This window comes from Ambystoma mexicanum, chromosome 4q, assembly GCF_040938575.1.
Source record: "Ambystoma mexicanum isolate Mex_15411 chromosome 4q, UKY_AmexF1_1, whole genome shotgun sequence".
In the NCBI taxonomy this organism is placed as follows: Eukaryota; Metazoa; Chordata; class Amphibia; order Caudata; family Ambystomatidae; genus Ambystoma; species Ambystoma mexicanum.
The window spans coordinates 724,730,958-724,746,721 of NC_090928.1; positions in this window are offsets into that span (position 1 = coordinate 724,730,958).

The following is a 15,764-nucleotide window of genomic DNA, read 5'->3' on the forward strand; positions in this document are numbered from 1 at the left end:
TGAATATGCGGTAGAAATTGGCAAAGCCGAGCATGCTTTGTACTCCTTTAACTGAACTTGGTGATGGCCACTTAAGGATTGCGTCCACCTTTCGTGAGTCCATTCGGACTCCTCTTGGGGTCAGGATAAACCCAAGGAATTGAACTTCTGTGGCACGAAAAATGCATTTTTCCAGTTTTGCATATAGTTTGTGCTGGCGCAATTTCTCAAGGACTGCTCGGACGTGCTTCACATGGTCGGATTCTGAAGAGGAGTATACTAGAATATCATTGACATATACGACAACACAAACGTCAATGAGTTAACGAAGGACATCGTCCATGAAGTATTGGAAGGCTGCTGGTGCATTGCACAACCCGAAAGGCATCACCTGGTATTCGAATAACCCATACTCGGGGAATAATGCCTCCGGCGGTAAAATCAGGTAAGTCTATTGTGGTGATGAGGTTTCCCCTTGTTTGTCCCTTTGTTTCACCTTGCTGTTCTTTTGTTTCCCCTTAGGGGCCGGGGTTCGGTGAGGATGCAGTGGAAGCTGCGCCGACCCGTGAAGAGGAATAGTACCCCCGGTGGTAAAATCAGGTAAGTCTATGGGGGGTAACTAATATTGCCTCTGTGTATTCCCTTGGCTCACCTTGCTGTTCTTGTCTTCCCCTTAGGTGCCGGAGTGCAGAGGGAACATGCAGAAGGATGCAGTGGAATGTGAAGATGCTGCAAAGGCCGGTGAGTTCAGCGCGGCGCTGCAGCAGGTGAGGCAACGCGCATAAAATAACTCCTTTCTTCCAGCTCGAAGGCGCGATCGATCGGGAATTCAGGTAAGGATCAACGGTATTGCTCTTGTTCTAACCTTTTCTCCTTCTTTCTCCCTTTTTCTAGGAGCTCCGGGCTCGAGGCGTGCGTGGCAGAAGACTGGATGCAGACTTGAAGGCACGATGAGCGTTACGGTGCTGGATGCAGAATAACGTGAAGCGTGTGCTGTTCTTCGGACGTGGTTTAAATAGCCTCTGAAGTAGTCCCAGGTAAGTATTCCTCCCCAGCCACACCCGAGTAAAAAATAGTCCCTAGGTAAAGTAGTCGCTTCCAAGCCTCTTTTGGCTTGGAGCTCTTGCAGCATGGTCTGCATCAGGTAAGTTTGCAGCATGGTCATCATCAGGTAAGTTTTAATCTATGAGCCTATGGCGCCAGGACTGACTCTCCATATGAGCCTGGCGCCATCGATGCCAGGACTGCACCCAAATAGCCCCTAGCAGGGGTTGTTGGGCTTGCTTGGAATAACTTGATGCCTGCTTCTGGGGTTGCTGGACTTGGTCTGGGTCCCCGGGGGTAGGTATCGTGACACCAGGCTTTTGGGGTTCTGTTCTAGAATTTGAGGCCTAGCAGAAAATAGTTCAGCTATGCAATTGGCCCTTGCTTTGCCAAGTGTCTGAAGTCTGGAGCAAGGAAGATGTAGATTTCAGCAGCAGGGTGGTCCGCCAGCATCAGGAGGGTGAGTGGATCTGTCTGTCTATGTAGGGTGATCTGTCTCTATTTATGCTATCAAATGGCATCATACAGGGAGTGTGTGTGCCGGCTTATCTAAGCTTGCCCTTTTGTGCTGGGATAGGGTCGATACTTCATCTCCGCCTTGCAATTTGAGTGATTGGCTCAAGTCTGGGTGATGTCAGGTTTATGATTTTCTTTTACAATCCTCAGAGACCTCCCTCTAGCCACTGGTCTCAAAATCAGATTATACCTTAAACACACATTTCTACATTAGTCACTTTTATACAAATTACACATACAGATGCCATATTTTACATAGCATGTATTCCTCAAAACCCCGTAGCTGTGAGATCTTGTCTCTGCTTTCCACAGAATTTTGCCCTTTTCGCTATGAACACACTTTTCAATTTTTCTGCAACATTCCGCAAATATGCATGTTTAACCTGGGAACATGCGTGTACATTTTCACAATTCTAACAGTCATGTATTTTGCATAAAATCACATTTCTTGTCATTCCTTTCCAGAACATGTCACACGGTTTTGCCACCCCTTAAAAAGTGCAGCCAGGAATTAAATGACCAACTCTGTTATTTTTATATTTTTCCCAATTTTGACTAGCAAGTTTTAAGTCTTTTTAAAAAGTGTTCTTTGTTAAGGTTCAGCCACAGATGGTTGTTTGGTTCTGCCTCTTTTTGTTTCCCTGCAGTCCAGGAGCAGTCTCCTCCTTGTTTCTTCCTTGCAGAGGCCATTTACGACCCTATTCACACTTCGAATTTCCTGAGCTACAGCTTGTCATTGTTCCTTTTGCCTTTGTAGACCAAATTCTGTCCCAACCTAGCAATTAACACTTCCCCGTGAGTTCCTGCTGAGGGAAGGCTTTCCTTCTGTGAGAAAACCCTGCTATTCCAGTTTTGCAGCTTCAGCCAGGTTTAATTTAATTGTTAAATTATTTTGGCGTTTCCTTAGCACCAAACAAACTTGTTACCTCAAATAACAAATAGAATTCTCATTCACGATTTTAAACCTGTGGGATCAAGAACAACTATAATATGGGTTACTATCAGTAACAGGCTTCTTATATTGCAAACATTTGACTTTCAGTTTATATCATGTTAAAGTTTAATCAGGGAGGCCCCTGACAGCTGTCATCACAAGTAGCCCTCTGCTGCACAGAGATTTTTTTAACAGATCCACAGACAGGCCACTTTTGCTGTGGAAATCTCTTTACGCACTTAGCCTTTCAGGACATTGTAAGTTCACAGTGATTCCTTAAACTAAGTGAATTGTAGCATCCAGCGAGAATTTTGAATATTTGAAGGTGTTCTGTACCGGCATTCTGAAGTTTCAGCAGCAAAGAAAAGGTGATTTAAAGCAATATTGGAGTTTCATTTAGCAAAAGCACTGCTTCTTCCTTCGGCACTGCACTTTCAATTGTTGTGGAGTCCAGTGACACATTTCAGTAGTGAGAGCTCTGTTACACCACTGACAACGGCATGGCAGATTGGGCAGCCATCTTTTTGTGCATTGAAAAGCGCGATTTTCAGAGGTTTTGGCGCGCACAAGGGTTTTGCCACCATTTTGCTGTTTCTGGCCCCACCTAGCAGAGCAAAAGTGGGTCAATCCATCCCACAGAGCCCCCCTCCCGACTTGAGTTTGACCGCCCGTCAAGGGGAAGTTGGGAGACTGGGATGTTCTTTTTTCTTTTGTCCACGTGGAGAAATTCAGCTGCTTCTCCCATCAGTGCTGGAGGCGACCCGATCTCCTCGCTGGTTCTGGCCAGGAGTGTTGCTGGTTCTGGTTGGGAGTATGGAGCAACACTCCAGGCTCCCTGGGTCTTTCCTCCCGGTCCCAGAGTGGTCCTCCTTGGTGATTAGCTGATTCTTAGTTCCAAATGCTAAAAAATGGAGCATAGCATGGTTATGGAAATTTCCCCACTACTACTCCCCAAGGGTGTAGTGGGGCAGATGCATGCATTGAATACAATTTACTATATTCGCCATTTATATTTACTAATGGTTTTAACAGGTGGATTCTTCTAGGTTTCCGTATTTTCCCTCTCTGGGTTTCCGGTTGGCTCCTCTGTTTGCGGCAAAGTATGCCTGGGATGACAATTCTTTAGCTGGTTAATGTGGACACACTTGTCTTCCCCTTCTGCCAAACTGCCCCTGGAGATGCAAATTCTGTAGGTGAGTCCTGGGATGGTCACCTCTCCTCCATTTCTGAAATTCCATTAATTACTAGGGTCCAAATTAATATCAAGTTGGTTGAGGAGTTCCCGGCTCATATAAAAGGCAGAAGGAACACCTCGCACAACCCAACAAGTATCTATTATGCTTTTGTTATTCCTAGAAATTTTAATCATACAACTGCTAAGCAGAGCATGTTTGGAGCGGGGTGGTTCCAGATCTCTTACCCATTGCTGCACTGACTCTACGGCGGGTAGGGTCTGTTCTTTTGGGAGTTTTCTGAATAGTGCTTCGCTGATGAAGCTTTCTTCGCTATTCAAGTCAACTCGGGCGTGGACAGACTCCTTCCCGTCATTTAACTTAATCGGGAGGAAGTGCTGTTCACCCCATTTCAGAATGCCAGCTAAGTTCTGTGCTGGTTTGATGTCAATTTTGGCTATGAACTTGGGATTTTCGGATGGTACATCAGTGTAAAATTTCAATGTATCTCCCTCCAGAGTGGAATGCCACTTTAGACTGGAAGGTAGGCTGATTTGCAGAAATGGAGAAGAGTTCACCTCACCATTGGGTGGTCCCATAGCTATGACTGTGACGTGGGGTGTATCATTGTTCTTAAAGTAGAACCTAACTAGGTCCGGTTTTTGCTCAACCATGTGGCATGTACCATTTAGACGCACTTTGCTTTAATTTAATTGGCCTGTGGGTCTGGGTCCAGAGGTCCTTGTTAACACAATCTATGAGGGGAGACAGCCTGCGGAGGATGTCATTCCCTAATATACAGGGGATTCCCTCTGTTACCACAACCAAGACCGGGTGCTTCATTTTGTGTCGCCCAATTTTAATTTCCAGCTCTGCACCCCCTTCAACAGGAATTTCCTTCCTGTCAAAGTTCTGGAGCTGTCCAGGAAGAGGGGTGAGAGGAGTTTGGTATTTCTCCCCCCTTCCCGAATTTAGCTGCTCAAAGACCCTTTTGGACAGCAAGGTGGCTTGGGATCCAGTGTCCACCAGTGCTGGAATTGCACATTGCCCTTGCACCTGGATGGAGGCATATAATCTACCTTCCTTCTCCTTTAAGGGGCAAAGGCAATGGGTGCTCTGGGTACGCTTGATGGTCAATTTGCTTATTTCTGACTCTGACACCGGGATAATTGGGTCAAGAGACGGTGTCAGAGTTGCAGAATCTGGCACAGAATTTTGACACACCGCCATTTGGGGAGTCTCGGGTTTCCCTTGTTCTGTTTCGGGGCTGTCCCCCCCCCTTTCTGGAGGCAGTCAACAGAAGTGGTTGGAGAGGTTTGGGGTTCTTCTTGGGCTGGTTCGGGGTTGCTCCCCCCTTCTAGGAGGCGGTCCCAAAATGGAGTTGGATGGTTTGGGTATCTGAGCACACAGTTTCATGCTCAGTGATTTGAGGAGTCTCGGGCTCCTCCCTTCCTGATCCAGGGCTGTCCCCCCCTTGTTGGAGACTATCCTTAGAAAGGTTTTGTGGAGCTAGGGACTAGGTTTGGGCATGATCCTTTGTGGGATGTTGGGGATCTGCAAAGAAAACAGGATACTTGAACATGGGAGGAGTTTTGGGTTCCCCTGGTTCTGATTCTGGGCTGCCCCACGTCCTTTTTGGAGGCAGTCACCAGAATTGATATGAACAAGGGGATTTTCTTGCTGATCATTCTGGGGTTCAATAATGGGCGGTTCTAACTCGGTCCCCACATCTACCCACATCAGCCTGTCAAATGGCACAGCGAGTAGAGCGCTTGCTTTGACATCTGTGCAGAGTCTGCTAACGCAGGTTCGAATCCCAGCGGGGCCAAACTCAGCCTTTCATCCTTCCGAGGTCGATAAATGAGCACCACACACCGTGGGTAATAATATGCAGCGCTCAGATACCTGAGGGTTTGTAGTGCTATGTAAGTGGCAAATTATTATTATTATTATTATAAATAATTATTACCCAGTCTTGATCAGGATCTCTTGGGACACATTTTTCTTTTGGATGAGTTCCCCCAACCCTGAAGGAGAAGATCCTTTTCCCAGAATCCTCTGAGGAGCCCTCTCCTTCAGATTGGAAGATTTTCGCCTCCTCCACAAAATGGGCCTGTTTAGACTCTTTATTTCTCCTACCTGCCCTCTGTTCCGTAGGTTGCAGATTTTCAGGGGCAGGAGATTCTGGTTTCAGTTCCTGGATTTCCAGGGGCTTTCTACAAGTGGGGAAGGAAGCTTCCTCTAAGGCTTTACACCCCACTTCCCCCTGTGCCTCCTCCCTGGGAACCGGTGGGTTGTCGGGGTTCTTCCACCGTCATTGTTCTGGTTCACCAGACCCTTGATTTGAGGGGTTCTGAGCCGCCATGCTCATCTGAGGGTTCTGTTGAGCCCTTAGCATGCGACCCAGATCCTGTGCCATGTTCTGGACCTGGCGCTCCAATTGGGACACCCGCTCTGACTGGTACGGTGTCCTCTGATCTACCCTGGGTTGATCCCGGCAAGGGTAGCTATTCCTTCTCGCATAATACCCCTGGTTAGGATAGTTTGGGTACCCCTCCACCCTTGTCTTCCCCTTTACCGGATTGGGCTGTCTGGGCTCGGGAAAGTGGGGAAAGAAAGAAGGGTTGTTTTGGGGGTTAAGGTTTGGCGGGTACCGGGGAAAGAAATTTGGCCCAGCATTTGTGGGATTACTGCCCTCCTGGGGAAAGTGAGGAGGGAAGTTTCATGGGTTTCCAGCTGTCTGGTTGGATCCCCCCCCGCTTGGGCTGGAGGAGTCCACACATAGCCCAAGATGGGCCTGTTGCCCTTATATCGTGGGCTGATGTAGTCAGGGGAGTTAGCGTCCCATTGGTGGGGTTTCCTCCCTGACTCCCTGTCTGGGATTGTCCCGAGGGCCTTCTGGTTCTGGGGTTGGTAGGGTTCTGTGCGGGAATATTTTTAGGCCCCCCATCTCCAGATCTAAGATGGGGGCAACCTTCACCTCTGCCACCTTGGCAGCAGCAGGGGTGTTGGTTGGTTTGAGGATTTTGCTAGTATTTCTGCTTTCTAGTGACTTCTGCACTTCATAGATGCGAGTTGCTTGTTCAATGACCCAGTCTAGTGATCTTTTTTCGTGAAAGTCCCTCACTAGCTGGATCATAATGTATTTAGGGAGGGCATGAAAGAAAGTATTAATAAATTCCCTACTGTCAGTGTGCACCCTCCAGGTGGTCTGTGCAAAGGTACGTTTCAATTCTTGGACAAATTCTTGTGGGGGCTGGTCTTCCCCAGATTTCAGGTTGTAGGCTGCCTTGCGGACCTCTTGAGGGTTTCTATGAATAGAAAAATGCTTCAGGATGGCCACCCTATAGGTGGACCATCTTGAATGGTTCTGATCCTCCAGCCCCGCAAAGAAGCTGGAGTACTCAGGTGACAATATCCACTTTACATACTGAATACAGCTTTGGCTGTCCTTCAGGTGGAAAGTCTCCATCATATGCTCAAACAATTCAAGGTGCTCCCAAAATGAATATTTGGCATTTTTGTGGTAGGGCGTGTTGACGCTCCTAATAGCCTTTATTTGCTTCAGGGGATCCTTGAGTAAAGCTCTCTTAACTTTGTTGGGCTTTTTAGTTCTGGTCACACTGGTCCACTCATCCTCTGACTCAGAGGCACTGCTACCAGAGGTGGATGTCTGATCTTCTAGACTCTCCCGGATTCTGCGAGCTTGGGAATGGCTGGCAGAATGTGTGGGCCTAGTCTCTTGGGACCTGTGGCGCTCAGAAGAGTCTTCTGACTCTCCCTTGCTCCCAGGATTGGTTGAATATCCTCCCCCCACCACTGTCCTAGCTGGGAAGAGGTTTTTAGTATGCTCTTAGTGGGCCTATTTTCATGGAATTCCCACCAAATGTGACCGACTGATCTCTAGGTAGGTGGTATTTCTGAGGATCCAGTTCTCTGATTCTCCCCTCACTGGAGTCTCCCTGATCAGAGAAGATGGCCCTAGCACTTGGGAACCCATACAAAGATGCTCGCCCATCCATTTCTGGGAGGCGCTGACCTGTCAGTCCCATATTTTTCCCCCCTGTGTTGAAGTCTACCATCCCCATGGCCCTTGGTTCTTATGAGCCAGTGGACATGGGGGTGGCAGAGTCCATGGAATTGAAGGGATTGAAGTCCCTGATGCCAGGGTTCCTGAGGTTATGCTCAGGGGTTTCCCTCTCCCATCTCACCTCATCTCTTTCAGCCCCTACTCCCTGATAACCTGCCGGAATCTGACCCTTTTGTTCCTCTATTAAGGCCTTACTGGTCTCTATGAGTTGTTCCTGCATGGCTATCTGTCTATGGAGCCTGTCATTCTTTTCACAGAGGGCCTCATTGTCTCTCTGTGCTTCCTGCCTGGATTAGGAGTATTGGGCTGCAGGAGACTCACCTCCTGAGTTTGGTCCTTACTGGTCAGATTATTCTTTTCCAGAGCATCTTCCACTCTCCTGGTATGCTCTAACAGCTTTTCATAGTTCATTTTCAGTTCACCCAATCCCTGAAGGGCCAGGTGATTTTCTTCTAACTTGATTTTAAAATGGCTGGCTTCCTGGCCTCAGGCCTCCCTTTCCTGAGTTAGAGTGCCCCTTTGTGCATTCAGGTCGTCCCTCTGTTTTTTTAATACACCAGCTTTCTGGCGCTCTTCATCAAAATCTGATTGAGTGTGGAGATCTTTCACTATTAATTTATTAGTTTCTTCCTTTAGTTCATCAATCTGACTTTCTAGGGCAATTATCTGCCCTGCGCAGGATCTATTATAATTTAATTGCTGCCCCAGCTTTTGTTGGCTCTGTTGTAGAGAATCCAACCTTTCTTGACACTCTTTTTGCAGTGTCAATTATTTGGTATCTTGCTCTGCCTTCTCTTGCTGCAGGAGATCCAGATCTTCCTTTACTTTTGTCAGGTACTGTCTGGTTTCTCTCTCTGATTCTTTGCTCTACAGAGTCCAGATCAATTTGGGTTTTCTCTAGTGATTGTACTTGCCTCTTTGCCAGATCTATGTTTTCGGCATATTTTTACTGTATTACTCCAATGTGGAGGTACAGGTAAACCGCTATTTTGGCAATTTTACATTGCTCTTCTTTTACTTGTGGGGCCATATACAGTTCACTAAGTGCCTGGTGTAATGGACCCTGGTCCTGCCATATCTAAGTCTGTGGCAGTGACTTGTTGTTTGATTTCTTGCAGCCAGACTTTCTCATCCTGCTCTATCCATTCACCCCTGACAAACAATTTGTGCAGTGGGTGTTCCCTTGAAATATTGATTTCCACTGGGGTCGCCATTCCGGAAATATAAATTTTCTTCTGGCTTATTTCAGGGTAATTTTACTTTTTCAAACAGGCCTGATTTCTAGAGTATTTATATTAGGGGTGCTTATACAGTGTAGCACAGTACTCACACCACACAAAGTATTATTACTCAGCAAGTTAGACTGCTGTGTTAGACTGTCACGTGTGGCAATCAATCAAACCCCGGACTCGAGCCCCCAGATTTTTTAAGGATTTCAATTAGGCGATACACTCTGCTTCCGACCTAGTGTACAGCGCGATGAAAAAACTTATTTAATATATGGATTCAATTATTTGAAAGATGTACCACTCGTATCACACCCCTTATTTAAGAATACCCGGGGTCACGCTGGACCAGAAATCAGGCTGGTTTGTACAAGGTATTATTTATTTACTTAGTTGAGATCAAAAAATCAATATACATATTGATAGATAAACAACATTCACCAATGGGGTGACAGAACACAGAATTATGTCTTTAATACACCGGGACTAAGTTATGAGCAGGCAAATGCAGCACAGAAAATAATACTTTTGAGTTGGTTTCAGATCAGATGGCACAATGGTTAGCAGTTCCCCCTGCAACACCCTCAACCCCCAATAGGCAATGCAAAGAGATAGGAGGAGAGAGCAGGTATTCAGGAATGTACAGGTCAAACAGTGTCTCACTTGCCCCTTCCCCCTTTACACAGGAAGAGAAAAACGAAGTGGGCTTTTCAACTGTCAGCATGACTTTTAAAGTATTTAGAATAGACTGGGCCAAAACACCAATATGGTCTAAATACTTAAATTGCTCTAAAGTCTTATGGGAGCCGCTTTGAATAGTTGCACACAAACACAAGCAATGGTTTAATGCAAAGAAAACATTTGAAATCTTAAAATCCAAGTTGGAAGCAGTTTAGAGCTATTTTACACGTGTAAAAAGTCTCAAAATGAAAATTTGCTGAAAACTTTTCTGTGTGCGATATTTGCGATAACGGGAGAATCGCACAGAGTTTTGGATTCTCTGGATAGGTACAGATGTTAGCTACAACGAGGAAGTTACAGAGGTTTTAGTGAAGAAATGCACTTTTAAAAATGACAAATGGGTTTGCTTACACTATATTAAAGACTACCAAAAAGTAGAATGCCACACAGGAAAGGTCATTTACGGCCAATTATAACAGATCAGGTGTGGTACTCTGCTTTCTGTTTGGATTGGGAATTACTCTCTTAATACAATCAATGGGAAGTTAGAGTTTAGGAACACACGTGAGAGAAGAGTCTGTGCAAAGATAGTTCTGACAATACTGGTTCTAACTGAAAGATAGGATAGGTATAAGCCAGGGACAAGACTATGCAGAGTACATATGCTATATGACACAATTTTTCCTATTTATACTCACTGGACACATTTTTAAATGGGACCGTCAGGATTCTGGACCGTCAGGATTCTGGGCCTATCAGGGACTGACGACTAAGCACATCAGACTGGACAGGGTCAGCAAGGTTCTCTGGTCACAGCACAGCACAGGACTGGATGGGATCAGCAAGGTGCTCTGGTCACAGCATGGCACAGGACTGGACGGGATCTGCCCTTCTTGGTTCTGAGGATTTTTTTTAATTCAGCAGGCAAGCAGTAACAGCACAGCCCGGCTGTATTATGATGCTTCCCCTAGGCTTTTGGGGTTCTGTTCTAGAATTTGAAGCCTAGCTGAGAATGGTTCAGCTATGCAATTGGCCTTTGCTTTGCCAAGCTTCTGGAGTCTGGAACAAGGAAGATGTAGATTTCAGCAGCAGGGTTCTCCGCCAGCATCAGGAAGGTGAGTGGATCTTTCTGTTCCTATGTCTGGTGAGCTGTCTCTATTTATGCTATGAGATGACATCATATGGGGTTTGTGGGGGCCGGCTTATCTATGCTTGCCCCCTTGTGCTGGGATAGGGTCAATACTTCATCTCTGCCTTGCAATTTGAGTGATTGGCTCAAGGCTGGTGTTATGTAGTTTCACCAATAACGATGTGACACTACTTGTAGGTTTCATAGGTTTATTGTGAGGAAGTCCCTCACAGTATATCTGTATCTTACTGCATCTTCTTCTTGTGTGGTTCTCAATCTAGGTTCTGGAACCACACAAGATGAACACTCTTAATAGAATATAGAACATATGCAGATTAGTATTCTACATTATAACAGCTGGGTGATGTCAGGTTCATGATTTTCTTTTACACTCCTCAGAGACCTCCCTTTAGCCACTGGTCTCAAAATCGGATTTTAACTTAAACACATATTTCTACATTAGTCACTTTTATATAAATTACACATGCAAATGCCATATTTTATGTAGCAGCTATTCCTCAAAACCCTGTAGCTGTGGGATCTTATCTCCGCTTTACTCAGAATTTCACCTTTTTCACTATGAACACACTTTCCGATTGTTCTGCAAATTTCCACAAATATGCGTGTTTAACCTGGGAACATGCATGTACATTTTCACAATTCTAACAGTCATGTATTTTGCGTAAAATCACATTTCTTGCCATTGCTTTCCAGAACATATCACAAGGTTTTGCAGCCTCTTAAAACATGCAGGCAGAAATTAAGTGAACAACTCTGTTATTTTTATATTTTTCACAATTTTGACTACCAAGTTATACGTCTTTTTAAAAAGTGTTCTTTGTTAATGTTCAGCCACAGATGGTTGTTTGGGTCCGCCTCTTTTTGTCTCCCTGCAGTCCAGGAGCAGCCTCCTCCTTGTTTGTTCCTTGCAGAGGCCATTTACGACCCTCTTCACACTTATATTAATATTAATAATTAACACTTCGCCGTGAGTTCCTGCTGAGGGGAGGCCTTTCTTCTGTGAGAAAAACCTGCTATTAAATTTTTGCAGCTTCAGCCAGGTTTAATTTAATTGTTAAATTCTTTTGGCTTTTCCTTAGCACAAAACCAACTTGTTGTATCAAATAACGAATAGAATTCTCATTCAAGATTTTAAACCTGTGGGATCAAAAACAACTATAATATGGGTTGCTATCAGTAACAGGCCTCATATATTGCAAACATTTGACTTTCAGTTTATATCATGTTAAAGTTTAATCAGGAAGGCCCCTGACAGCAGCTGTCATCACGGGTAGCCCTCTGCTACACAGACATGTTTTACAGATCCACAGACAGGCCACTTTTACTGTGAAAATCTCTTTATGCTCTTAGCCTTTCAGGACATTGTAAATTCACAGTGATTTCTTAAACTAAGTGAATTGTAGCACCCAGTGAGAATTTTGAATATTTGAAGGTGTTCTGTACCAGCATTCTGAAGTTTCAGCAGCAAAGAAAAGGTGATTTAAAGCAATATTGGAGTTTCATTTAGCAAAGCACTGCTTTTTCCTTCTGTACACCACTTTCAATTGTGTTGGAGCCCAGTGACACATTTCAGTAGTGAGAGCTCTGTTCCACCACTGACAACATGCGTGGCAGATTGGGCAGCCATCTTTTTGTGCGTTGAAAAGCACGATTTTCAGGGGTTTTGGCGCGCACAAGGGTTTTGCGGCCATTTTGCTGTTTCTGGCCCCACCATAATAGAGTGATGCAGCATAGCAGAGCAAAAGTGAGTCAATACATCCCACACACCCACAAACACAATAGAACCACACACATATAGAAACACTCTCTGAAATTATATAAATACAGCTCCCTACTCAGCTCAAGTTTACAAGATGCACTTGGAAGAAATAAAAGGGAAACATTGTAATTTCCGTATGCCAAGGTATTAAGCTCACAATTCTGCAAAAACGTTGTGGCCTCCACTGAATAATAAGCAGCTGTAATTCTGATAAGGTGAATGAGACGGCATGCAATAAAACTGTCGAAATTAAAGCTATTTATTTCAGGCCAATAGTATTTTTCCACTGGGTAAATCACGTTATGGCACCTGAGTTTGAAGGCCGGTAGGCAAAGGGTTGCAAGGGCAGTGACAGAGCTACCAAGGGCATTGCCAGGATAGCGGCTGCTAACTCTGGCTACCCATTAATGATGTCCATGACGGCACACCCTAGGGAGCCATATTTCCATACTTTATTTTTGGTACAATACAGTGGCTGTGTAGGGAGAAGAATCTCACAGTCAGTACTAGGGTGAAGTCACGGGTGGCTTTCTTCGAATTTCAACCTTTTCAGTATTATTCATGTTTAGGGGAAATTGGGGAAGGATTTGTACCTCCACAGGACAACACTTTTCTACTTTTGCAGGGCCCTCAGAATTTGACCCTGAGTTGGTCCGCCACAGGATTCAAACTTTCTAGCTGCAGGCAGGGCCTATGTGCAAAGCCAGCTCTTAACTCGTAAGCTATATACCTGCCCGTTACAAGTTTTCCTTTCTGTTTCTCCTGAGAGGGTTCCATGTAATAATGTCGCCACAAAAATCTCGCTATGCAAAAATATCGCCGAAAAATGGCTGTTTTTTGTGGGGACATTATTGCATGGAAAATGCGGGGGACACCCCCGCAACCCCCAAACTTTTTTTTTCTTTTTTTTGTTTTAATTTTTTTTGCCCCTGTCCCCATATATATGGTCACCCAAATAATATCGCCACGACATTTTCCTGGCGATATTATTTACGGCGACCATATAAATGGGGATATTATTACCTGATACCCCTGAGAGCTTATTAGGATTTATAAAAGAGCGAATGAATAGGTAGGTACCTTTGCCATTAGAATACATATTTCATGAGAGGAATGTCTTGAGCTATGAAGGTTTGCTGGTGTATGTAAGAACACTTATGAAGTTTGATTTCACCATATTATTCCAGTAAAACATGCCATGTGATGCCACTGTAAAAAAACGTCCATGCTGGCTGCCATAGTGTAGCCCCTCCTTCCCACTCCCTCACCCATGTAAAACACTCATCAAGTTTGCGTTGCCCATGTAATGCCAGTACCATGCCAAGGCACTAATGAAAAATCCATGTTGGTTGTCCCAACATCCTCCACCCTCTCCCCAGGTAAGAACACTTATAGAGATGGCTTTGTCCATATACTGCCAGCAGCACCTACCATGCCAGTAAAGAAATGTCCATACTCGCTGCTCCAACATCACCCACATGTCCTCCACGTAAGAACACTAACCAAGTTGGCTTTCCCCATATAATGCTGGTAAAACATGTCATTACAATAATGAAATATCCATGCTGTTTGCCCTAATATCTACCCACCCGCTCCCCCATGTAGGAACACTCAACACGTTTGCTTTGCCCACATAATGCCAGTAAAACATGTCATGCAACTCTAAAGAGAAATCCATGCTGGCTGCCCAGCATCTTCCAATCCCAGCAAAAAAGAACACTCAACAAGTTGTCTTTTCCCATATAATACAGTAAAACATTACACAACACTAAAGAAACATCTGAGCTGGCTGTCCCAACATGCCCCAATCCACTCGCCCATGTAAGAACACTCATGAAGTTGGCTTTTCTCATATATATCAACTAACACATGTCATGTCATTAAAGAAACATCTATGCTGGCAGCCCCATCATACCCTCCACCCAGTGCTTTAAGGGGGGCCGGGGCCTGCCAGGGCCGGGCCCCCGCAGTCTCCAAAAAGTGAGGCTGAGCCAGGGCCCTACCCGGGCCCCCTGGTCCCACCACTTCAGAGGGGGTTATTGTCCTGCCACAGTCGCTCCCGCAATGGGAGATGAGCCCTCCGTCAATAAGTCAGGCAGCTGTGACTGACAGAAGTGCAGGGCAGTCACAGCTTTGCTCAAACTAGTTTGCGCAAAGCTGTGGCTGGATGGCAAATGTGTAAGTCACAGCTCAGGAAACTCACAGCGTCCCCCACGATTAACACCCTTTTGTCTCCATTCCCTGTTGTGCATTTTACAGTTAAGGCTGAGAATAAGAATTCCGTTTCCGCCCTGCACTGTAACAGGCACAACAGAAGTGGAGACAAAAGGGTGTTAATGTTTGACCCATTAACTCCACGGCAGAGACATTAGCTTCTGAAAGCCTTCACTTCACGGAAAGCCTGTCATTGAGTAACCTGCCAGGCAGACCAATAGTGCCTCAAAGGGTGGCACAGTATTGTCGAACCGCTACGGATTGGGATTTGAAAACAGCTGATAAATCACAAGGAATCCGTCACTTAAGACGATTGTAATGTTTCACTGAAGGTTTCTAAAATTCAATGGGCAATGAAAACATTATTCTAGTGATACCATATCTCACAAGTGTAAAGTGTGAGCATTATACTCTATAAGTTACCTCTTTCGAACATTATGGAAACACACCTTGAGATCCTGATGTTATTGCAGACAGTATTTGAAGAGCACATTCTTTGAACCCCAAGTGTAACCCCAGACATGTTTCAGCCTTGCTTGAGTCGAGGTCTCGACTTACCTTGGTGGATGGAGAGCTCTTAATTAATCATAGCCACTGGCAATTCCTCGGGGTACCTTCCATTACAGAATTTTATGTCAATCGGGACCATTACTCAAGGGTACCAACCAAACGCAAATCAGTCTTCGTCCTGCCACTGCTGGGAGTTATCCATCCTAAATGCAAATTCACGCCCCACTCTGCAAGGGAATACAAGAAACCCCCAACATATTTGGACTGTGTGGGGCCTCGTCAGTGAAGTGTAGCTCGGTTCAGTATGCAAAAAGAGCAGGGGATCGTATTTTAGCCCACTTAAGTGGACTCACTAAATGAACAACACCAAAAAGTGTTGGATGGAAAGATGCCTTTGGTGGCATGGTTATGCTTAGATGTAGCCTTTAGCTGGCGGTGCCCAGAGCTCCTGGCTGTGCTTCACTCATGACAACAAATGAGGCTAACGCA